Below are 25,635 nucleotides of genomic sequence, written 5' to 3' on the forward strand. Positions count from 1 at the left end.
ACTTCCTTGGTTTTCCCTTTCGGGGTTTATTAACTACAGACGAATTGAATTTGTATCTTTTAATTATACTTGCTATTGTTGATCTTGGTATTTCAGGTTTTTCTTTTTTCAGAAATTTTTTCGTTGAGAATTTTCTTCTTTATGTTACTGAATAACTCGCATTCTTTCAGGGAGAGTTCTTTTTCTTGTTTTACTCATTTCGCTGCTGTTGCAGATGTTCAATCAAATATACTGTAGGTAACACATAAAACCCTTTGTTGACGCGAATACGACTAACTTCGATGTACACTTATTGAGAAAATGTCACAATTTTAGCCTAATACGAATTTCAAGAAGTCTCCACTAGCTGCTGTATATGCCAAAATGTAGCTGTGCTGTCGAGCATTGTGTAATCCTCTTGCAAATGAATAAGTGACGATCGTTATCCAATAAGTAACTAACATTATATGAATATTATAGTAGAAAACTCTCTTTCAGAACAAAATCTCAAAGATGTGCTTAATAATAATAATAATAATAATAATAATAATAATAATAATTTATTTTAACTCTCAGAGTTAAGGTCATTCGGCTTTCTCTTGCACTCAACCAGTATGATACAAAATTACTACATTGCTCTATAAAGAGACGTAGTCTCAAATACACTTTTAGACTCGTATGTAATTAATCACTAATCCCACAATTTTTTAGCTATCCATCTGAAATTTGGTACAGATATTTACAATTACTGACTCTATTATGATATATAATTACAAACCTTATCATGTCAGGAAGCCTAATTACGAACCCACCCAATCTAACCTAATATCACAAAATATAAGGAACATTTTCTCATGATCTATTAAAGATATGTTTCTCAAATTTTGTACACATTTGCTCCACATTATACGTGACAAATCCCTGCAGACAGAATTTTAAAACTTCAATTGGTTTTTTGAAAATAAATTAAAAAATGTAGTATTTAAATATATAGGGTATATATTGCTTTACCAAAGTAAAGTTCTTTAAATATCCATCTAAAAAGTAATTTTCTGCAGGAAAATTTGCATTATGCAATAATAAAGTAGTGTGCAAATTTTCATTACTTATCTCAAATAGTTTTTGATAAAATGTTCCTTCTTCATTGAAAATTGAGTACTGCGGGTAACAAGTCGTAAAGTTTGAATATGCATGCCACATGATTAATTATTTTGTTACGTCTTGTGACCCATAAGAACAACAGGCACTGTTTACAATGCAAGAAAGAATAATGATAAATCAATTATTCTAAATCCTGAAAAAGAAGAATTTTTACAATTATTTTCTAGTCCAAGTGCCTCTCCAATCTTTTTTCTAGAACCATTCTGTGGCTCTTCTTGATTACTACATTTGACTAACATTTGGGCCGTAAAGTTTTGTGGTGAGATTCCCAACACTATGTAATACTTTTAGAAAATGTGATTTTTAGTCAGTCTGGACCTACATCTCCCCTTAATAACAATAAGCCGAATATAGTAAAAATATTATACAATAAAAATCTCTAATAAAAAAGTAACAAAAATACAAAATAATAAAACAAAAGTAATTTCAGTCAATTACCGAAATTCTGTGGATACCCCTGTCACTATTTTATTCAAGAAAGTTACTGACTTCGGTTTATGTTGCACAATTTAAGTTCAGTATAACATTCGCCGGATTGAGATTGTATTACAAAGATATTTATTGGTTTCTTCCGTTCGTCGCTATGGTAGTATGTCATGATTATGTTTGGTAATAAATAGACTCGAACAAGATTCTGGGAAGATAGTACAGTAAAATGTAATCAATTTACAGCACGAAGCTTTCTTATTTTATTGTACTAGATTGTGTAATGGGGAACTAAAACAGTTTTACTAGCGTTCGTTTTAAAAAATGAAAGGAACTTTATTCCGTAACATGCATTACGTAAAATGAGTTCTGTTTATAGGAAGTTTAGGTATGACCAAGCACTAAAAATTCCTGACATCGCTCCAAATAATAAGAAAATTCACAGCGCAATATGTTCTTTCTAATAACATTTCTTATTTAACATTTGCAATCTTTTTCCTTTATATTCAGCAAGAAGCGTCGGCCGAGTTGTATGCAGCGGCTGTCACGTAACTAGGGTCTTAAGTAAAGAATTTCATTAGAATGCTCGTTACGAGTACTCAAAAATCTTATGATATGATACGATGTGATGTGTGATGTGATATGATATGATATATGATACGATACGATATGATATGGTATGATATGATATATGATATGATATGATATGATATGATATGATATGATATGATATGATATGATATGATATGATATGATATGATACGATACGATACCATAAGATATGATATATAGGCTTATATTATATGGTATGGTATATGATATGATTTGATATATATGATATGGTACATATAAGCCTACGTATGTATTTCAACATATTCGGTCCTGCTAACCCTTCACATTTCTGTATTCGGGCCAGCATTCCCTTACACTATCCACAGCTTAAAACACAGACGAATCGTGACCTCAATACCTGCTCATAACGATGTCTTTCATGTCCTTTCATTTTCACTTATTACTTCTTCTAATTAATTAAACTACTTCTCTTCTCTTATTCTCATCTACACTAATAAAAAGGCTTGCGTTATTACTGCAATCTGCTAAGTTAGCAGGCTGTGGTCAATCACGTCTAAAGGCTGGTTCACAATAAACCGGGAACGGAAAACGACAAAGAGAACAAGAGCGGAAATAATGTTAAATATATGTATTTAAATTTGAGCATTCATAATTAAGTATTGTGAATACTCACATTTAAATTAATTTATTTTAACATTATTTCAGTTCTCGTTCTCGTTTCTGTTCCCGGTTTATTGTGAACCAGCCTTAACTCGTCTCGCTGCTCAATGTGAAATGTGCAAAATATTATAGAAAATGAATAAAATGTAGACGTTTCAGAAAAAATAAACAAATTTAACCTTCTAACATGTATTTTCTTAATTCCGCTACATTATGCAGAAGTTTCAAAGAAAGTATACAAATTTAACCTTCTAACATGAATTTTTTTTCAATTCCGCTACATTTAGGTGGGTTTTCGATTTTCTCCACTACGCCTCCCGAAGTCTCAAATTCCGCTACGCGTAGCGGAATTCCGCTACAGTTGGGCACACTTAACAGCGTTTCTCTTGGATACAGTCTTCTTCTCTCCATTCTCTCCACATGTTGTTTCCAGATTATTATGTATTGTTATAGGCCTACTTTGTAATTCATTGACTACAAGGAACTAGTTTCATAAGTTGATGGAATTTACGACTCAATATATATCTTATATTTCAACATGACGCCCCTAATAATGTACCTCCATTAAGAAAGAAAAAACCGTACCGTAGGAAGAGCTGCAACAAACGCATCTTTGCTCGATATTCGTTAAGCGGTAGGTTGAAGGCAATCAGGAAGAGTAAGACCCAAGGAAATAATGATACTAATGGGCACGTAACGAACCTGAACGCACGCCTGTAACGGATATATGGCACACTACGGATTTCACAGCTGGAATTGTGAATTCTCCTCTTTCCTGTTTTAATCTATTTACAACAGATAATTATTTTCCGGCAGGATTAACTTTCTCGCAAATACTTGGAAACATCGTCAATTTCTTCTTCTTCTTCTTCTTCTTCTTCTTCTTCTTCTTCTTAATCACGGTATATAAGGAGACGGATATCATCGTTTCCTCGACCTTCCAGAATCACTTCTTTCTTTTAGCCTGTATTCCAACGTAATTTTTGGGTCTCGTGCATTTTATATATGGTAGGTCAGGTTCAATCTGGTGCTCCTTACATTAATTTATTTTAAAAGTGATATAGTTTTCATTTTAGTACTTGAAAATATAAAAGTCTTCTTTGCCATTATCATCATATACAGAGTGTAAGGACACAGTATAGAGAACATACAGTAAAGACACCTAAGCCATTTCGTGGGAACAAATTCTGAGTGCGCATGTCACGAAACTTGGTGTATTATCTGGAACCTCCATCAGATGGATCTCAATCTATGACAGGCTGGCATAATTTAATATTAACTGAAACATTCATTACTCATCTTTTAACAATTTTAAAGACATGAGGCAAAGGAATGGCAATATAACCATAATAATAATTACTTCCGTATGCAATCATCATGAAAATATTCACTAATTGACGCTAACGTTCAAGTCACTGTTTGAGTCATATGTTGGTAAAATTGATCCAAGTAGAACATAAAACATCATGGCGTCCGTTGCTGTGAAGTGCGAACATGAACGTCAACAATGAATATAAGTATTTTGACTTCCTAGCGACATAATACTAATGATAGATAATATACATACAAGATTATTCTTATTACTGACCAATATAATAAATAAATAAATAAGTAAATAAATAAATAAATAAATAAATGAATAAATAAATAAATAAATAAATATTTTACTAATATTTTGATAGTGGTTTGATACTAGCGACATAGTTGGATTCATTGAGAACTAGACCTTACTGAGCTTGAATTTAGTACCAACAACATCAACGGTGCCGACAAGAGTTGTCCCTACTGATTCTTCTTATACTGTGGTAAGGGTATAGATGCCGTCCTTTTCACAGTCATCGCGGACGACCTATAGGATCAAAAAATGTCCATACAACATATGGTCAAAAGTTGATAGTTTCCCCCCCACCCCAAAAAAAATGTTTCTTCTCTTATTTTATTCGCGTTATACTGCTTATATCGTTAGTAAAATTATGAAAACAATTACATCAATAGGTACATCTAGCAAAGGGTTAATATTAGTTTAAATATATATTTGTGTGTTCTATTACGTTTTCGTGAAATTAAATAAAAATGCATGCTTAAATTTGTTAATATTCTGGTGTGAGAGACGTGGCAACGTGTTGAGCAGGCAGTACTCTGCACAGACGAACGTAAATAGGATCAGCTGAGTTCTCCCTGTCCATAGGTCTACTGCCGAGCGGATAACAGTTCAGTACAGGGTATTCGATAAACAACTTACAATGTCATTCACAGTTTAGAAATATCATATGTTATTAATTTATGGAGAAAGTCGTCGTAATTCAAGTGAAGCAAGAAGATGTACCGTCAATGTTTTCCGCAATGAAGGTTACCTAATCGGCGAACTTTTGTAGTAGTTTCTCAACGATTATTAGAAACTAAGAGTCCCTTACTCCGTTTCGAAAATCACACAAACAGAAATATCTTTAAAAATAAAAATGGACCAATATTGCCAATTTGTTAAATAAAATGGAAATTTACCATAACATTCTATTAATGAGATTGAAAGTTTGTATTTGCTGTTCGTTTTACGTAAACAAAGGTCCGCCCCTGCATTAGAACAGAGGATCTGTTTCGTACCGGTATGTCTGTATCCACTTGAGCTGTACCGTGTACTTGTAAACTCCCTCCTCTCCATCCAGCAACGTTGCCAACGCCTAATATTGTAAACTTTAATAATTAAGCCGGTTTCAGACTGTGCTTGTTTTCTTGCGTGTTTCCTTGCTGGCTAGCAAGCTGGGTTCCGTGGTGGATAGGATGCTGGCTTCCGTGTTGTCTACGGTAATGGTTGTTGTTCTCACGGAGCTGGCTCTTTTCACAGTTCACATTGGAAAATCATCTGCTGTTTCGTCTGTTGCCAACACTCATGGTCAAAAAGAAACTGAACCGTGAGTGGAAAACAACTACAGTCCTACATTAACAATAGGAAATGTTGCAATAAGGTACTTAAGCCATAAGTGAAAAATAGCCAAAGTCCGATATTTAATTGCTTTTTCTTAGAAACTAAAGACTATAGAAAAACAGGTTTAGTTGGAAAACAACGAACATGGCGACATGGTTTCAGTGGTGATACTTTATCATCATCTTTGGTTCCAGCCTGCAAACCATCACGAAAAACAGCAAGGAACCTACCCTCGAAATCCAGCAAGCTAGCCATCAAACGAGCCACCAGAGCGCATTGCTTCCAGCAAGTGTGCACGCAGACTAGCCATCAGCGCAGCTACCTTGGAATCCATCACAGAAACACGCACCGTCTGAATCGGGCTTTAGTTAAATATTGCAATTAGAAAAAAATTGTGAGGACATTTTTTCTTCCATATGACATGAACAATCATCAGTTAAAATAATGGCACTTATATCCTTAAACCCTGTATATTTTTTTTTATTTTAGCATGTATTAAGCTCAAGTCTGATATCAAGATCTAATTAAAATGTTCATTAACTGCTTTACATCGAAATCTAGAATAATTCATTCGAAGCATGTGATTTTTCTGTTCAAAACAGTCGTCTTTAATGTAGTAAGGCCTATTTACCATATTTTACATTTGATCTGAGATTCGCGGGTTCAGATTTGATTGATTAAACCCTCGGCATTATTTTTCAGGGCAAGGAAGTGAAGTGGAAAGCTCATATTGTAGATTTTGGGCACGTAAAGGAGCCTGTTCATCAATGATATATATCCCAGTCATAATATAGCGAGTATTTCTTGCCCACGTCATTACTCCAAAAAGTAAAGGGCCGTATGTGTACCTGAAGAATGCGTCTGTTTCTCCTACACTCCTCTCGCAGTCCATTCGTAACCATCAACTTCACTGTTCAGCCTGCATTAAGCTGTTCCAAAGAGCTGGAGAATGCATGTGGTATAGCAGCGCCGATTATGTTCGTCGCTAGTGACCAAGCCGTGCCGAGCCATTTGAAATAAAAGAGAAGTGATATGTTGCTAGTAAAATTCCTAATTATATTATTTAAGAACTGACTGTAGGAGTCAAGTGCAAGGTTGAGTGAGTATAGTGGCGGTTTTTGAATGCACTAAAATAAAATACAAATTTTGAAAGGTCGGCCGGATAAGTCAGTTTGTAGAGCAACTGGCTAGACTGGGGTTCGATCCCGGGTGATGAGATTTTTCAGTTGCCAAAACTTCCAGAACGGTCTCAAGGTTCATTCACTCTCCCATAAAATTGAGTAGCGGGTCTTTCCCCATGGGTAAAAAGGCGATCGGAGCGTGGTGTCAACCACACCACCTCATTCTAGTGTCGAGGTCAAGAAAGCATGATTCTCTACCTCCATGTCTCCAAGTGTCTTTATGGCATGATAGGAGAAATATGATGTGGTCCAGAGAATATTCTCCGTAGCGGTATTAATAATTTTATTGTGGCCGCTTTACAATTAAATTTTTAATCCAGGAGAAGTAATTCGTTTTTTACGAAAGTACTCACAGTGGACATAAGTCATATTATAAGGGCCACGAACAATGTACTATCATGTTGGCGACATTGTGTAATTGGTTGTCATCTCAAAGGCACGGTTCAAAGTCTCTACACCAATTGTCTAGTTTAGCTGCTGTTCCTTCTACAAGGATTTCAAATAGATCTCTCCATGTACTTTTTCCCTGTTTAATGGGACTAATTTGTCAAGCTTTTACTTATGTTTTTCCTACAAAACTGCTACAAAATTAGTATTTTCCAGTGTGATTGTCTCCGTTTTATTTGGAGTCCTGCAATGTTTTATAACAGTTTCACTGACGTCTACGACACAGTCATCTTCTACACGTAGCCCTACATGTGCTACATGCCGGAGTCCAATCAAAATAGAGTAAATTTGATGATGCCTCGATGTCTACACACAATACAATAATTTTGTAACATTTTTGAGGAATCAAAATTAAGACTTTTTTATTAGCCGTAATTATCCGGAAGTACGCAATAACTAATAGCAGGAATGAATATAGAAAAAATAGAATAATGCTGATGTACTGAGCCAAAACAGCCAGAGAACTAAACCTCAAAATTAATTATCGATGTAGTACTTTCTATTTGACAATATTATTACTATTGCTATTAATGTGCTAGTGTTTTAATGATACGGAAGTAGCAAAGTGTCGATAATTGTAACCCCCACATTTTAAAGGGAAACCATGCTTCTAATGTAAGACAATAACCTAAATATTTAGAGCAAACCTTAAAAAATTATTAACTCGTGGTATGGATGTTATGGACCTGAGGTGGAAGATGGGGCAAACTCAAACGCATTTAGGCCGATGGTGTGGGTCCAATGTATCTATTTACTTACTTACAAATGGCTTTTAAGGAACCCGGAGGTTCATTGCCGCCCTCACATAAGCCCGCCATCGGCCCCTATCCTGTGCAAGATTAATCCAATCTCCATCATCATATCCCACCGCCCTCAAATCCATTTTAATATTATCCTCTCATCTACGTCTCGGTCTCCCCAAAGGTCTTTTTCCATTCGGCCACCCAATTAACACTCTATATGCATTTCTGAATTCGTCCATACGTGCTACATGCCCTGACCATCTCAAAGGTCTGGATTTAATGTTCCTAATTATGTCAGGTGAAGAACACAATGCGTGCAGTTCCGCGTTCTGTAACTTTCTCCATTCTCCTGTAACTTCATCCCTCTTAGCCCCAAATATTTTCCTAAGAACCTTATTCTCAAACATCCTCAATCTCTATCTCTCTCTCAAAGTTAGAGTCAAAGTTTCACAACCATACAGAACAACCGGTAATATAATTGTTTTATAAATTCTACCTTCAAGATTTTTGACAGCAGACTAAATGACAAAAGCTTCTCAACCGAATATATTTTTTACTTCGTTATTTAACGACGCTATATCAACTACGAGGTAATTTAGCGTCGATGACATTGGTGATAGCGAGATGATATTCGGCGAGATGAAGCCGAGGATTCGCCATAGATTACCTGACATTTGCCTTACGGTTGGGAAAAACCTCGGAAAAAATCCAACCAGGTAATCAGCCCAAACGGGAATCGAACCCGCGCCCGAGCTTAACTCCGGATCGGCAGGCAAGCGCCTTAACCGACCGAGCTACGTCGGTGGCTACCGAATAATAACAGGCATTTTCCATAGTTATCCTGCGTTTAATTTCCTCCCGAGTGTCATTTATATTTGTTACTGTTGCTCCAAGATATTTGAATTTTTCCATCTCTTCGAAGGATAAATCTCCAACTTTTATATTTCCATTTCGTACAATATTCTGGTCACGTGACATAATCATATACTTTGTCTACTACCTTCAAAATTTGTATGTAGTCGAGCGCAAGCGAGTTTCATAATTTTCATACGAGCGTCTTAGTTACTATTATAGGCAAGTTTCATACGACTTTTTATGCTCGACCATATTTCTAACTTGAAATTATTCATAAGTATTCATGTTATTGTTATCTAAGTGAGAAGCGGAACTGACCTTGTGCAATACCTCGTAAACTGTGAGATGTGCGCAGACGCGAAAGTACAGTGAAATCCCGATTATCCGTCATCCTATTAATCGATTGTCGGATTATCCGACTGTATTTCTTTCGCTTTTTTTTACTACAGAAATATATGAAGTTCTGTACATTATATTAGCACTTTATTTTTTCTAGAGAGGTTTATTATAAGTCTTTGCCCTTACACAGTATGGTCTATTGTTAATTGTTCAAGTTGTTGTACTGTAGAACTTCTATATAAAATGTCTTCCACGGGTATCAAAAGAAATCGTGTTGTACTAAGTATCAAAAAGTGCAAACAGAGTGGTTTGTGGAACGAGAAACTGTGACTTATCTCAGAATATGGGATTGGAATCACAACTGTATGCAATTTAATAAAAATCTAGGATAAAGTGAATAAAGTGCCGGTACGTAAATCCACAACATGAGATGTCCACTCTTCCTATCTTCCAACATAACAACCATTATAAGGAGTTTTCTTGCAACTTAACCCGTTGTTAACAATCAGACTTAAATCAGTGAAGTTCTGATCCACTACCTGGCGTATTCAATAAAAATCATAGAGGAGCTTACGAGATTATAAGCATTATTAATTAAATTTACGAAAATCTTTTATAGTATGCATTATCCGATTTTTTCGATTAACCGCTCAGTACATCCCCTTCATTACCACGGATAATAGAGGTTCTACTGTATTGATTTTTTCCGAGAAACAGATGTCGACGACCTTGATATAATCTAGAGAGTAAAAGAAACATTAATCTTGATATAACCTTGAAATTGAATTATACATTGAAAAACGAGATGACAAATTGAATTTATTTGAATATTATTTACAATTAACGCTAATTATTATAGTAACAGAACATAACCTTCTGCGACAGTATTCGATTTCCAGCCTCCGTGACGTTTTCGCTAGTTGTCTTTCGATTGCATATCCGAGAATAATCTATACTTGCGCTTTCATATTGCTACAATGATGTTTTCTGATTGGTGGAACACCTGAACTTTAATGAATAGGTGTACTTTAATGAGGTCCATTAAAGGGCTGCTACCAGGTGTATAATTACTACATTTCGGCATGGTCGAGCATAAAATAATATTTCGAAAGACTACAGGTATAACATAATTATTTAACATAACATTGTCATATTGACAAGAATTTTGCAATTGAAATATGAAACGTACACCCTGAAACCCTGCATTGGACGCAAGAGTGTATAAAAGAAACAATGAAATTATCCAGTTCCAAAATATAGGTCAGTACAAATATGTAAGCTTTTATATTAGGTAAGATTTGTCTGAAATAAAGTTATTAAAATTCAATTCGGAGCTTCAAAACAAAGAGTGGACATGCGTATCATAACCACTGGCATATTTACAACATCTCATCATCAATTGCAACGTAATTTCTCCTCCGTTACGTTCTTTTAGTATTTTCGTAATACTGCAGGATTAAGTAGCATGTTGTTTTGTGAATTCTAGTAGCGTATCTCCAATAAGAAGTAAATGTAGCGAGCCTTCCGCATTTTAGGTAGAAATTTAAGGGTAGTCGAAAAAGGGCACGAGTCAGGTTTTTGAGAAATTGACGACTTCATGCTTTTCTAATGTTTACTCATCGACTTGTACGAAAAATATACCAGTCCCACGGTCCAATTTTAATATATAAATATTTGCAACTTATGATGCATTGGTGAAGCGTGTTTCTCTGTTTGGAAACATAACGAGTTTTTATGCTTTGCCAATGCTATGATGTTCGGCGTTTAGTGCACTAGTGCAGCCACCAGTTGCACACACTGTGAACTCATTCTGAGCGCAACTATTGTGATTTGCAGTTTATTGTGTTGTGTGATGTTCTGTGTTTTCTTGAGTTGGTCTTGTATTTGGCAATCATGAAGTCAAATATGACTTTTACAGAGAGTATTTTGTAACACACTTTAACATGACATTTGGGTTCCCGCGCTCTAACACGTCATGATTTGCATCTGTAAAAGGAAGAAACTTTATGGAATGTTCTGAAGAGATTCACAGAAAAAAACAATAACCTCTGCAACATATACAGAGTGTTAAAAAAAAGTATCCAATATTTTAGGAGGTGCTAGTATGCATCAAACAAGAAAAAAATGTCTAATAAACATGGGTCCTATAACACATACTTTCTGAGATCTCAACACTTGTTCATAGGAGGTGCTCAATGTGACGTCCATTTATGGCAATTCATTCCTCTGCCCTTCGGCGTAAGGAATCACGCACTCTTCGAAATTTACCATAACTAAAAGTCTAGGGGATTTAGGTTTGGAGAACGAGCAGGCCAAGGTGTGGGACCTCCCCGATCAATCCAGCGGTCCTGAAATGTCAGCGTCAGATATTCATGCACATTGCGGAGAAAATGTGCTGGTGTGCCATCGTGCATGAACCACATCTGTAGTCTTTGCTGACATGGCATATACTCCAGTAAGGTAGGCAATACGTTAATAAGAAAGTCCTGATAACGAGCTCCAGTTAATCTCTGTGATAGTACGTATGGCCTATCAATCTATCACCAAGAACGTCTGCCCATACGTTGATTGAGAATCGGTGCTGATGTCTTATTTCTTCAACTGCATGTGAATTTTCATCAGCCCACACATGCTGATTACGAAAATTCACAACACAATCTTTACTGAACCTCGCTCATATCCGCAATCAAACTTTTATTTTCAGTATTCTTTGCGACGTATCAGTATTTCATTAACTACGGTATGATTATCTGGTAGTCTGCTGTATTGTAGGGCAGAGAAATGCATTGCTATAAATGGACGTCACATTGAGCAGCTCCTTTGAACAAGTCTTCAGATCTCAGAAAGTATGTGTCGTAGGACCCACGTTTATTAGACATTATTTTCTTGTTTTGATGCATACTATCGCCTCCTAAAATATTGGACACTTTCTTTTAACACCCTGTATAACGATATCAATTGATGTTATGTAATAATTGCACGAGTGCTGTTTCATCTTATTGATAAATTCATGAGTCCGAAGGGCGAGCGAAATAAAATTACGCTAATAACATGAAACCATGAGTGCAATTTAATAAGATTATTCAACGAATAAAATTAAATAACTTGCAAAACCGAATTACTTACGTCATTAATTATTATAAAACACAGCAATAAAACATTATTATGTTTCCTTGTAATGAAGTTCAAAAACAAACTGCAATCTCTCACGGCATATTAAATACGAGTACAAATGCCAACCTCTCAAAGTAGAAATACGAAACAACAATTGGGTGGAGTAGAGGAGAGGTAAGAGGAAAAAGAATAAAGTGCATAAGCTTTGCTGATGATATGGCGTTGTTAGCAGAAGAGGAGATGATACTAAGGGATATGCTACAGGAGCTAAATTACAGATATGAGCAGTATGGAATAAAGATAAATGTAAACAAAACAAGATCATGGTTGTCGCAAGAAAAATAAAGAAGGTAAACTCGCGAATTCTAAATGAAGCAGTAGAGCAAGTGAACAGCTTGCTTTGTAAACAAAGGAATTTCTATATTAAACTCCTGTTAAGAGTGCATTTATACATAAACTTGATCAATGTTGGCCATGTTATGACTAAGAATGTGACGTCGCGCTGTAGCCTGTCTTTCTCGTTAGCCACGTGCTAGTCCCAATGCTGACAATTTAGTGGCTTTTCCGCTAGTTCTACCAAATTTTAGACACGTAGTGCATCGGATAAATTACGAAATGATGACAATAATTAGCAGTGTTCCCAATACAAGTTCAGGGAAAACCGCTAGGCAAGAATGAAATTCCCCTAAATTCTTATACTAATCAATGTAAAAAAAATCTTTCTTTGCACTGTGAGAAGTTAAATAACCGCTTAACTCTGTTTATTTTCTCTGTTAAATAATACGTATCTAAAATCCGGTAGAACTAACAGAAAAGCCAATCATTTAGCAGCACTGGGACTACCGGGTGTGTCGTACTATTATACAGCCACAACGGTGTATTCTACTTTGAAAATTCAAGCGCATTAGATTGAAAACCACATATTTCAAAAAATTTTCCTCTCTTTGCATTTTTCGCTACGTATCTGCACTAATAACGAAGTTTGTCTATGTCGCCGGACTTTTGAATCACTCTGTATAATGCAAGCTAATGCTTGCTTTAGAACGAGAGAATGTAAAATTAAGAGAATAAAATATAATTGAATTAAATAATGTCGAAATCGAAATGGTTCTTGTGATAAGCTTCAATTGTCAAGTAACAAACAACGTGAATGTTTGGAGCCGGCTGCAACGCATGACTATTAGGTAGGACGTGGGCACTGTATAAGTTATTGCGTATCTACGCACGCATACGAACAAATTTATTGATATGAGTAAATATTCCTTATAAATTAATGACAAGTGTTAAAATTGTAATATGATTTTGTCCATTTCACTTTACGTTTCTTATTTTAAATTTCCTTTGTGCATATAGAAATTGACCTATATTCGCAAAAGATTTGAAACATACAGACACTTGCAGCGTTGCGAACCAAGGAACAAGAAATCCCTCTTTATAATATTAAGTATTCCCCTAAAATTCAGAGAAACCCCCTAAATTTTTTAATTTGTACTTGGGAAAATGTAACATAAAAATTACCAAATGTGATTATACACACACAATTGAATTTAAAAAATATTCACACATTCACACTGACACGCAAATTTTTCGTAATTCGTTCTCGCAGTACGAACTGGTTGGTTCCTGATGATCGGGACAATATTATGTTGCATTTTGCAAGTATTGCCACAGTACACTGAAAGTCCACAACATTTGCATCTTGCCGAGTGCCGACTTTTACTCGCGCAGGTAGACAATTAGTTTCAAACTAAAAATGTTATTCATAGCTCACGTGGCTGGCATTTGTTGCGTATAAAATTTAATATAAAATGAAATCTAATTAAGAAAACATATAATGTAGAATATAAAAGAAATTAAAATCAGTTGTATCATAAGCATCAATTTATTTATATTGGGGATATTGTTGTTGTGTACGCTTGACTTAAGTAAGGCAAGGAGAACACGTGTGCAACGCGGAGACGGGTGGGAGAGAGCGTCATAATTAAGCTCCGTATTCCAGCTACCTAAAGACTGAAGTTAAAGACATATTGGGTATATAGTACGCCCCGAACACAGGTAATGCAACGGATAAGGATATAAATAAACAGGTCGTCGCTGCGTGTTCGTGGAGTACAGTCAACTTCAGACATTCTGAAGTTATGCTAGTAAACACTTGCTTGGGCCGTGATGTTCATTTTCGTAGTGATCTTTGCAGTGAATAGTAATGTGCATACGTAAGTTACGGAACTTGAACACATATTCGGATGTCGCTTGAAATGATTTTATATTGCAATAATTTTTTTCAGTAGCATATGACGTTATTGGTGCATGATGTAATATAGGATATTCTTATTGTCTGATTTTTTTTTTTGTGTTTTATTAGGATATTGCATAATATGTCTCTCAGCACTGAAACCCCACTAATTTTTATATACTTTTATAGAAATTCTCTAAAATGTAGATTATTTAATTTATTAATTGGGATGTTGGTACTGAACAACATGATAGGCTACATAAATCCATGCTAAACGTCGACTTAATAGGCTATCTTCACAATTTTCAGATTTTGATGGTACTGGTTCTTTTGAATTATGTTCAACACACTTTCTGTGTCTTTCTGTGCATTGTTTGTTTGTCACTTTTACGTTTATTTTACGCATTTTTTTACGTAATGCTGTCTATATTAACAGTGAAAATATTAGTTCAAATATTCTCAACTATGCCCTGCAATATTACACACTGAGCGTCTTACCTAAGATATTTTATCTCTGCAAAGAACCTTCAATCAGCCACAGAGATGTAGTTATTTAAATAACACGACTAGTAAGAGCAGTGATCGATAAGACTACTCACTATAATTGTGTCCCGGTTTTGACTTTCTAGAGGAAGAGGGCAGAGGATGCGTAACTATTTTGTATACGAACGTACCTGTACCTGCGCTGTGACGTCACATATATTTGGAATCAGGCAATTTCATTCCAGTTTATAGGTAGCTGGAATACGTAGTCTAGTCATAATAATATAATACGAGTAATAAAGAGAGCAAGTGAGCAAACATGCTTGCAAGATGCGATACCGGCCGAAGAGAGGATTCATGATCATGATATTCATTGTTCAATTACACAACAAAGTAGTTTCACTGTAATTAATTTTAAAAATGAATCCTAATGACGTAATTTAGAAAACACTCCAAAAACCCCTCTAAAATTGATCTTTCCCTTGAAAATCCCTCTAACATTTTATTCCCCAAACCTCCCCCTGATAAAGAGTCTTCTCCAAAAATTTAGTGGGAAAACCCCCAAGTTGGCAACACTGGACACCTTTCACCTACCTGGGAGACGTTGTATCGTGTCACTATTGTTAACATTTGTTCTTAAGTTACAGTCAAACTTCACACTTTATCGCGCCATACCAGGCCAACGGCTTAGCATCCAAAGTTGACTGGCTGATGCCGACTGCCTGATGCAATCTCCGTACGATATTCACATGCAGTAGTATGAAACACTGTTTACATCCCGAGCAATTTAAATATTTGTTACGTCCATATAAAGTAATTAATAGTTACTGCTTGCAAGAGATATGAGCACTTGAGATTATTCTCAATTTATGACAGAAAGAAGACCTCACTTGAATGAGTATATTCTGTCTACAGAGGGTTGCATCAAAGTCCACCTGCGTTGTTATCAGGCTAACTTTTAGACATCAAAAATTTTCTTATGAGGAAGGAATGAGAGACGCGAAATCCGACGGGTGTATTTCTTCTTCTTCTTCTTCTTCTTCTTCTTCTTCTTCTTCTTCTTCTTCTTCTTCTTCTTCTTCAGGCTCTACAACTCTCAGATGAAAGTTTTGGCATTCTCAACAACTTTCTTCCTTTCCTTACGGCTTCCAAATATCTTTGTCCAGTTTTACACCTTCATCAATTTCAAATCATTCAGGACATCATCCGCCCATCTATTTTTTGGTCTACCTTGCTTTCTGTTAACTATTGGTTTCCATTTGTATATTTGTTTGACCAGTCTATTATTCTCCATTCTATTTATAGGCCTATGACCAAACCATCCTAATCTTAGCGATTTTATATGATTTATTATGTTCCTATTATTTACCAGCTCATTCAGTTCACTACTGTATTTAATTCTCCATGTACAATCATTCATTTTGGTTGGACCAAAAATTTTCCTTAGTATTGCTCTTTCAAAAATTAGTAGTCTGTGTTTTATGTAGTTTTTAAGTACCCATGTTTCGCTGGCATAAGTTACTACAGGTCTTATTGTAGTACAGTATAGCTTAAATTTGGACTGTTTAGATATCAATTTACTTCTAAATAACTGCAGATTGGCATATAGTATGCTTTGTTTCCCATTACAATTCTTTCTTTTATTTCTTCCTCAATGGTGTTGTTGTTGTTAACAGCTGATCCAAGATATTTGAAACTTGAAACTTGTTGAATCATTATATCATTTATTTTAAAATCTCCTAAAGTTTCTCTTTTTGTGCTGAATTTTAGGAATTTTGTTTTCTTCTCATTAATTATCAATCCAAATTTCATTGCCTGTTCTTTTAAATTATTAAATGTTTCTATCAAAGCCGATTTTGTTCTTGCAGTTATTATTATGTCATCAGCATAAGCTATACATTTCCTTAATTTTGTTGTAATATTTCCCCTCGTCTCCAGTTTCTTCAATATAAAGTCTATAACCAAACTAAATAATGTAGCTGAAAGCGGATCACCTTGTTTGACACCGTTTTGTATACTGAACTTTTCACTTATCTTATTGGTCACCTTTATTTTTGTCTCATTGTTTGACGGGTGTACTTACAGATCTGAAATACCACAGAGATCGCTCATGCAGGTCTTTAAACGGTCACTAGAATTAACTGATCATTCTACATCAGTCATGTCGCGCACGCTTTAGAGCTCAGGAGAGCCTGAGCGCTTTACAGTGGAAAGGAAAGAGACAGACGAAAAAGGTAGTATATGCCGCTTGGTCGAGCTATATATAGGGATGGCCAGCACTGATTCAATAGATAAAGGGAAGATAACTTTTTAAAACTGTATGCATGTTAATTTTTAGATTTCTCTGAGAAGTATAAGTGCATTATAAGAATGTAAGTTTTAATTTTAATGTTCATTTTTCACAAGTTTGCTTTTCATTCAAAAGAAATGTTTTCTCAACTTTTTTTTATAGAAAAGTGAAATTTTCAGATACACTTAGGCCTATTTACTTAGTAGCCTTCCAGGTACTGAAACAATGTTTTCGTAAATCTAATATATAGTAAATACATATTACTGAAGATAGAGTATTACAAATTTTGAAAAAATTCGCATGGAAAATGTTTGTAAGGATATGAATGAACAAAGTAACTACTGTTACATCATAAGCAAAAGATACTTGCCTATGTGTTGTAAAAATGTCAAATCTAGAGCTTCTGCAGGTTTCGAGAAAATAATTTAATTTTCTGAAGATAGGAAGTTGCTCACCAATATCACCTTAAAAGCATAATGCGATAAGAGTTTTGTTAAGTAATATTAGTTACACTTAAAACAGATACAGTACCTAGGTAACTTTGCTTTGTTCTGTAATATTGTTTTGATTTGTTTATTGATTACTTTTGTAAGGCTAAAGATACCATCAATATAAATTCCAACTTATCATGTCATAATCTCTTTCTTTGGAATATCACTTTCTTTATGAATGATGTGTTTTATCCACTTAATACAGTATAATATTATACTACTATGGAATTTAAGTGAATATTCCTTCTTAATTCTCTATTATGTTATTAAGATTTAAAACACAAGTGCAATATTAAGAAATCAGTGTTAGTACTTTTGTTTTACAGACAATATAGATAATATTAAACTGAAAGAAGCCATATAAAAATAACGACATAAAATTTCACGTTCCGTTTGAAGTTTGTGCACCACTGTTTTCTTAATCCAACAGGTTGCTTATTCATATACACAACCCTTCCTCTTTCCATACTCAGCGCTTGATGCCCGCGCACGACGTCAAGGTCAGAAAAATGCGCTTGTTTTGACATCACTGGCATAGCTTAAGACATATAGAATGTACATAAAAAGTTATATGGCATTAACACTGATAGTCATTGTCCAGTAATGATCGGAAATTCATAGTTAAGCTTTGAGCGCTAAGCATTTCAAACTTTCAATTGTTTCTCCTGCAAAATGTATTCCAAATGACATCCATCATTCTTGCAGTGAACTCTTCAAATATTATCCTCGTTATAATTCTATGTTAATAACCTTGCATATCTGAGATGCCACTGAGCTTTGATATACTCGCATTGCAATTATTATATAGCCTACACCCGCTAATTTATTTGTATTGTCTCGTAGGTAATTTTTCGGAATCACCGTTTCATAATTACAAATTGAAGTGAATAATAAAAGTTATCTTGCACTTAAGGTGACGCCATTCCCAAACGTACTGATCTGTAATATTTAGACATTAAAATAAATCAAAATATATTCCAAAAAAGTGTGCGAACCCAACAGTCTTTTCGCAAATGCTTAGTAATTGAAGAGTGTAAACAACAAAGGCTGTAAGAGCCAGTTTGGTCATTTTTAAGTGGTGTCAGACCAGATTGTATATGTTAAGCCAATAGCCTACAAAAGTCGTATGTTGAAATTCGAAGTGGAAGTAGACCCTAGTTCATGTATGTCAGCGGTGACCAAAACTCGAGCTGCAGTGATTACATGCGACAGACAGCCTATAAAGTAAGGACACTGTGGAAAGGTACCTGGCATGAAAACTACAGCCAGTGGTGGTTCCTGTACTAACATCTTGATCAATCCCGCGGATAAAAATCTCAAGCTTTGCTGTATCAGTAATGTCACTGCTGTCATCAAGAGCCAATGAATAATATACGATTTTTCTTGCTTCTTTTCTTAACCTTTCTCTTGAATATAATCAGGAATTTTCTAAATTCTTCTCTAGATACTCGGTCGAGAAATTCGTAGTTTTTCAAAATTAAAAACATGTGAACAAGTTATTTCAGCTATTTTAATCATTACTCTTTTGAGAAATTCTGTTCTATTAAAAGGCTTTAGAGCACGAGATATTTCAAACCGCATTAGGTAGCTGATTTCCTTACATTTATTTATTTCATCTTTCTCTTCCTGGCTATGATTTAAGACATGTCAATTCCTGACGTTTAACAGTTCATTGGCACATAATATTGAATCAGTTTTTCTACATTATTATTATTATTATTATTATTATTATTATTATTATTATTATTATTATTATTATTAAATGAATAACTAATAAATAGTAACCCTCATCTAAAGATTAAGAAGATTAAAATTGAGATAAAACCTAATGATTTTATCCTTCTAGGGAGAAGACATAAAAATATCAATATTCATGCACATACAGAACAATTACAGAAACACATACTTTTCAGCGTGGCAATTAATGTGTCTATATACTCCTAACTGAACCGTTGAGCAAAGTAAACATATTACATTTTGTCCGACAGAACAACAAAAAAGTTCTCTTCATTCTTTACGAAACCACCTCTTACTGCTTGTAAAGAGAGAGTTTGTAGAGCGGCATGATACCGCCACTGCTTGCCTTCAGTAAGCGAATGAAACACACAGCAATGTATAGGAAACTCCTCGTACCCGTTTGAATGTCTGTGACTACACAATGTAAACACGACACCCGCTTTGGTCACCGCTGATGTATGTTATCACAGTATTGATACCAGTAGTAGATGATTTGAATGGAGAAAAATGTCTCTAGTGAAAAATTTTGTTCTGTGCACTTACAACTTTTGTTGATGTACTTTTCAATTGCAAATTGAAAACGAAAACTAGCTTTAAATTAAGGGTATCTGAAATTGATTTTTGTACAAGACAAGAAATAAAAACTATAAACTTTGTTATTTTACTACATATGAATGTTAAAAATACAATAATTCATTATAATCAAACGGAAAGATTTAGAAATTACGGACCTGTTCAGATAATGTAAAAAAAAAACTCACCGTCATAAATTGTATTTAATTGGTGCCTAAGTGGATAGGGAATAAATTCAGAGAGAAAAGAGGCATAAGAATCAACTCAAGAAAGAGAATACAAAAAATACTTTCGTATAACTTTTGACTTCTACAACATCTTAAAGGCTTGTTTACTATGAATTGAAAATGTTACTGACACAATATAATGTATACAGTATATTATATAATGTACGAGGGAGAGTCAAAAAAGTAACCTTATTAATTGTGTTATTAATTGAATATGTCCAGTAAGACTACAAACACTTCATCACTTTTCAACACAGTCCCCACTACGTTCAATGCAAGTATTCCTGTTATGCTATGTTGAAAGTGATGAAGTGTTTGTAGTCGTAGTGTACATATATAAAATAATATTATTAAGGTTACTTTTTGACTCTCCCTCGTATATACGTACATTGCAGTAATTTTCTATTTGTAGACAAAATGAAGCTTTTAAGTTATCGTGACGAAACAAACCCCGGTATAGCACTAACGTTCATGTAATCGATTAAATCAAATTCTGATTTGGGGAAATATTCAATTTCCTTAAAATATTAAACAGTACCTCCATGTTATATGGAATTATTATCAGAAGAGACGAAAATCATTTACAAAATAAGAAGACAAAAGTATGAGTTGTTCAAAATCGAAAGACGTAAGAAAAAAAATTATTGTGAAAAATCAGAAGATAAAAAACCGAAAGTTCTCACAATGAAAAGGTAAAAGAATCAGTGATAAATTGTTAAAAATTAGAAGACAAACAGTCAGTAGTTCTCAAAAAGCCGAAGTCACAAGAATTAGTATTGTTAAATTAAAAGACAACAATACATAGTTGTTAAAAATCAAAAAGACATAAGAATCGTTAGTTCTTAAAAACAGAAGGCACAAGAATCAGTAGTTGCTTTAAAATAAAAAGATAGAAGAATAAGTGATTGATAAAATTAAAATTAAAATCCAGAAGACACAAAAATCAGCTAAAATTCATAACGTACAAGAATCAATAGTTCCTAAGAAGAATAAGTAGTATTTACAAATTAAAATACTCAGGAACAAGTATTTCTTAAAATCAGTAGGAACAAAAAACAGTAGTTTTAAAAGTCAGCAGTTTTTAAAACCAGCAGGCACAACATTGAGTTTTTTTTAAATAAGAATGTACAAAAACCTAGTTACACAATCGGACAAACACATTGTTGTAGCTACGTACATTTGGAAATATAGAATGTAATAATACTACACACCTGTCGGCGGGCAAGGTCCACTACTGCTGCAGAATCCTCTAGTGCTTCACTGAAACTCACGCAGTTCGCTGAACTCGAGTCAAGTTGTCTCCGTGGAGCTCAGAGCCCGACTGAAGGAAGAAGGGTTCACACTTGGTGAACCACAAGCCAACCACCGTAACTCCTGGCCTAGTTAAACAACAATGCCTCACCATTCAGCCTTCGTTAGCAACGAAAGTGATTATTTTACAGAGTTTCTGGAAAGAAAGTGAGGGAAGGGAAAACTCTTATCTTTCTTTTGAACTGTCACATTTCTCCACCCCCTTCCAGTGAAGCTGGATTGTGTTGGTGGCCAGCACGAGCACTTCCAGATCGAACACTATGACAGCAGTTGTGTGCTCGACCGCATCTTCCCTTATTTACAACAGTCTTGAGATTTCTATCATCATCATCATCATCATCATCATCATCATCATCATCGGCGGTGTTCTTAGAGGGGGAAGTCATAGGCGGAGTTATAGGGGGGAGGGCATGGGAGGCACTGCTTCCTAAACTTTTTTCTATTAACGTTAGAAAATATTGAATTCAAAAGGTTTTTCTTGTTTTTCTTTATGATTAAGTTTCTGTGCTTAAATTAACGAATTGAAGGGTTCAGAGCCATAGTGGGCCAAGCGCCATTTATTAAAAACGGAGAAAGCAAGGGTAAAAGTTAAGTGAATACCATCATTTAATGAAGATTGACATATAATTTAGTTTTAATGTGCACACTTTATATTATTTGCTATATGTTTCATTGAATTATGATAAGCACTTCATTTTAACTCTTGTTTTCTCCGTTTTTAATGTATGGCGCTTGGCCCAGTATGGCTCTGACCCTTTCAATTATTGACTTCAGACCATGTGTCTGGACTATAATATTTATTTTAAATTTCTGAATGTATAAGAATTTCTATACCTCATCTGAGGAATGAAAGCACTATTATATATAGGGTAAACATTGGTAATTTCGTGATAATTTCATGAAAACTAATTTAAAATGCAAATGTGTAAATGTATTCTTATTCCGATTTTTTCATCTAAAAGACGATAACTAGCTGTACAAATCTGGAGACATAAAAGATTGGATACGTTCTTGAATATGTGCCAAAAACCACTTTTACAACTTTAGCTGAAAGGTTGGTTATTTCGTGATAACCTTGGTAATTTCGTGATATTGCATTGATAATTTCGTGAGAGGTAGAAGAATTGTGAAAAAATTCATTACAGTCAAATGAAATTCTCATTTATTGTTACAAGACTTCAAACATAGTAATTCCGTCTAATATTCATAGCAAGAAAACATAGAAATACATATCAACACATAACAAGAATGAAATCAAAGTAAAAATTGAAATCGAAAAGGGATCTTCTTTGCCCTGAAAGAGTGAACACTTTTATTACGGTATTTACTATAGCTTATATGACTAGGGTAACTCCAAAAATAATGCATAACGTCTGTTTAAAAATTATATTTTTATCCTACAGCTTTGCTACTTTGACAGAATGTAGATGCGTCCTTAAGGAACAAAATGTCACTTTTCCACATAATTCCTGTCCCTTTCAATTGCCTTACGTAACCTAGGAACGAGGGCCTGTAGACCAGCACGGTAAAAGTCTGGACCAACACGTCTGAGCCACTCTTTAGCAGCGTGCACAAGGGAGTCATCTTCTAACCTCGTTCCGCGAAGGGATCCTTCAGTTTACCAAAGAGATGGTAATCGCACGGTGCCAGTTCAGGACTGTAAGGCGGATATTTCAGTGTTGTCTATCCGAATTTTCTGATCTTGTCTGTGGTCTTGTGACTGACATATGGCTGTGTGTTGTCGTGCAATAGCAGAACATCCTGCTTCTCCCGATGTCGTCGAACACGACTCAGTCGAACTTGAATTTTCTTGAGAGTTGCAACATACGCGTCCGTGTGGCATGATGTCCACAAGCAAGAGTCCTTCTGAACCTAAAAACACAGTAGCCATAACGTTTCCTGCCGAAGGTGTACTTTTGAATTTCTATTTCTTTGGTGAATTTGCATAATGCCACTCCATTGTCTGCCTCTGTCTCCGGTCCAAAATGGTGGAGCCATGTTCCATCTTCTGTCACATTTCTTGCAACTCATCTAGCACTTATCATTGACACTTAGCATGATAACAAATCAAACAGAAGCTACACTGAACCCATTGCGTCTCCACTTTCTTTTTTTGTTATCACATCTTGTCTTCAGATTTCTAAAATTCCTATTGTAATACATTTTATACTATTTTAAAAATTGTAACACTTAATGCTCAACAAAATTTCGCCTCAAACAGCTAAGATTTCTATCAGTGAAGCTAAGCCTATGTGGCGACTACAGATGTATCTAAAATTCCAAAAACATTTCCTAAAATTTCATGAAGATACAATAAATCTTTGTACCAAATATCGTATGCTTACCTTTAGTAATAAGCCTGTAATGTAATTACAAACATCCACAAAATTTGTACGCCTGAGAAGTCGACGCAAACTTGCTCTCTCCAAACACAAAAGCTCACTGAAGCAACTGCAATAGTCACACAAAGCTTAGCTGTATGTCTCTGGAAACTGGATAACATATGCAATCCCTTGGCTGAAATTTGGATCTCGTAACACCATTGGTTAGTACACAAAAGAGCAAAGAAAAATTATCACGAAATAACCACTGCCACGAAATTACCAATGTTTACCCTATATATATTGTAACAGCCTGTACTGATGTGTTAGAACTCTACAGGTGTTCAAGCAGCCACTTAAAGAAATATGAATAACACACTGCACAACAATGCAGAAAAAAAAGTGATCCCACTTAAAGACGAGCTTAATTAAAATAATTAGAATTCACATTTCATACTCGTATATCTTGCTCTTTTAAATAAACAGATAAAGTTAATGTAAAATTGGTCCACCGCTGTGCAGTAATGGTTAGCACGTCTGGCCATGAAACGAGCAGTTTGGACAAGTTACTTGGTTGAGGTTTTTCCGGGGTTTTTCCTCAACCAATTGAAGCAGAATTGCTGGATAATTTTCGATGTTGGACCTCGAACTCATTCCGCCATCATTAATTCACATATCATCATCCATACAATAGCCCGGGTTAAGTTCACGGTGGGACGTGCTATACTTGTACAAAAGCGCGGCCGTTCGACTACCCAATCATTCACAGAATAGGAGTGGTAAGAACGATAAACCTCAGGCTGTAATGCAAGCCTTCGGGCCCCTCTTCCTTACAAGAGAAAAAAAAAAAGTAAAATTGTCTGTATATTTTCTTACAATTTTAGTTTATTTTATAATACCTTTATTAAATGATCATATTCCGATATACTGTACCAAGGTCAAGCTATAATGGGGGAGAAGATGAATGATGTCCCCCATAATCTCGTTATATCGGAATTGTATGGTTTTGCTTTGCCCCCCCCCCCCACCTCCACGAAAGAAACTGTTCTCTCTCCGCCTATGGGGAAGTAAAGCCGGAAGGTCCATATTGTAAACTTAATGTCTCATAAAAGAATCACTTCCTCTTAGTGAAAGATCTCCGGACAAAATTTACAAATTTATATTTTTCTATTATTTGCATCATCGTCGTTTATCACTTTGTTATGGGGATAATGATATTCGCCTTACGAGTTTCAATCTCAGAAATGATATTTTTCACATTTCTAATCTAGAGAAGATGAGAAAGATCTTCAATGGCCACATCTGGGACCAGTAATTCAAATTACAAACGCAAATTTTCATCGTGTGCTCTTTCCAAACTTAAGTAGAATTGTGAATCAAGTACTTGTTATAGATATAGGTAATTCATTTTCACACTTTGCATTATATCCAAAATTAGAGGTTTAAAATTAGACTAAGAGAGTGATAATCAGTAATCGGATCGTTGTGGTAATTTCATGGATTCAAGTTATATGGGCAGGGATGAAAACATTACGTCACCAATACCATTAGCGCCGGTTATGTACAGA

At 35.0% G+C, this 25,635-nt stretch overlaps 1 protein-coding gene across 1 annotated transcript in view; it reads right to left on the reverse strand.

Annotated features, from left to right (window-relative positions):
• The window catches only part of atk (artichoke), a 283,822-nt gene extending 262,081 nt beyond the window's left edge, over positions 1 to 21,741 (reverse strand). The window contains exon 1 of the mRNA XM_069820681.1: positions 21,647 to 21,741. The gene's annotated coding sequence lies outside the window, so the exon portion shown is untranslated. The remainder of the gene's footprint in view (positions 1 to 21,646) is intronic.
• Positions 21,742 to 25,635: the final 3,894 nt, after the last annotated feature.

This window comes from Periplaneta americana, chromosome 3, assembly GCF_040183065.1.
Source record: "Periplaneta americana isolate PAMFEO1 chromosome 3, P.americana_PAMFEO1_priV1, whole genome shotgun sequence".
Classification (NCBI taxonomy): Eukaryota; Metazoa; Arthropoda; class Insecta; order Blattodea; family Blattidae; genus Periplaneta; species Periplaneta americana.